This window comes from Nanorana parkeri, unplaced genomic scaffold, assembly GCF_000935625.1.
Source record: "Nanorana parkeri isolate BGI_ZX_2015 unplaced genomic scaffold, ASM93562v1 scaffold1126, whole genome shotgun sequence".
Taxonomy (NCBI): domain Eukaryota; kingdom Metazoa; phylum Chordata; class Amphibia; order Anura; family Dicroglossidae; genus Nanorana; species Nanorana parkeri.
This window is the reverse complement of record NW_017307394.1, coordinates 320,941-322,457: the sequence shown is the minus strand read 5'-3', so window position 1 is coordinate 322,457 and position 1,517 is coordinate 320,941. Positions and strand designations below refer to the sequence as shown.

Genomic DNA, 1,517 nt, shown 5'->3' with positions numbered 1-1,517 from the left:
TTTAAGGACTTCTAAGCTGCAATACATAATATTTTATTCTTGGATTTAAATACGATGATATGAGCAGACCTAAATCTAAATATATTGATTGCAACCCCCCCCCAATCCTTCCACACTGCCCATGCTCAAGTGCGCTCTTTTCATCACTACCCTTCCTTTTTACTTACTTTATAAAATAAAAGTGTAGTAATATGAAGTAATAGGAAAGAGGGACTGAAGGATTTGGTTCCAAATAAGGGACAGTTGGGAGCTATAACATATACGCCTATTTCTAGAAATAAACAAGACCATCATTGTTATTGACATTTTGTATTGTATTGTACTGTAAGTACTTTCATAACAGAGCAGTAAAGGGTGTAGATGCTGAAAGCAGGTAGACTGGTGTGTACAGTATGTAGGGGATCCCACCACACTCCTGACCGAGAATGCCCCAACTTCCAATGGCGATGGGGTGCTGGAATAACAGCAGATGGATCAGATAAACAAAACAGTAAGGCTGGGTTCCCACCTGGGCGGTCGAAATATGCGCGTATGACGCGTGTTTCGGGCCACATGTTTTTACCGCGATTTGCAGTCCATGAAACACGCATCAAACGCGTGTTTACGAGGGCTATCCGGCTGTATCCTAATGGATACACGCGGAAATACGCCCCAAAGAAGCTCCTGTACGTCTTTGGCCGTAGGGCGTTTTTCAGCGCGTTCCGACGCTCTGAAATACGCCCTGGTGGCAACCATGCCCATAGGAAATAATGGGATTTCACTTGCTGGGCGTTTTACAGCTCGTCGATCAGCGCTGTAAAACGCCCAGGTGTGAACCCGGCCTTAGTCACCAGCACTCCAAAGGTTCTCCAAGCAAAGTTATTCTTATTCCATGTGTAAAGTTACATCACCAAGTGTAGCAATGTTTCGGAATGCATCCGGTTCCTTCATCAGGCAAAACAAAGTGATGAATCTTTACACATGGTAACTTTACACATGGAATAAAAAGAACTTTGCTTGGAGAACCTTTAGAGTTCTGGTGACTTACTGTTTTGTTTATCTGATGTGTACATTAGATACTGGCTATGGGAAATGTTTGTGACATTTTATAGCACTGTGACTTTTTAACACACCTTTCCAGTACAATGAAATTCACTTAACTGTAGAGACACGTGCAATGATCTCACTGATCACACTGACAAGCCTTTAGGATTGATTCCAGGAGACACATGGGAACAATGAATGAGCTGATAGTGCTATGCAGCAAACACTACAATACAGTTTACTCAAGTGACCTCGATATGAGTTCTCTGTAATCCACTGTATTCAGAGTCCAGAGATTAACTCAAAGGGTTACTGGGAGTGTGCAGGAGGGTTTGACTCCAGCTAGTGGCTAGGAGAAATGTCTCCCGAGTAGGGATATTTACTAGGGATGCAACGATATATCGGCCGCCGAAACATATCGACCAAAAATGGCACTTTTGGCTAAATGCCGAAAGTGCCATTTTCCTGCCGATACATCGGCGCATCCGTGATTT

At 43.2% G+C, this 1,517-nt stretch overlaps 1 protein-coding gene across 1 annotated transcript in view; it reads right to left on the bottom strand.

Moving 5' to 3' along the window:
- CHMP4C (charged multivesicular body protein 4C) overlaps window positions 1–1,517 on the bottom strand; it is a 27,065-nt gene that overhangs the window by 11,116 nt on the left and 14,432 nt on the right. The gene's annotated exons all lie outside the window — the stretch shown is intronic.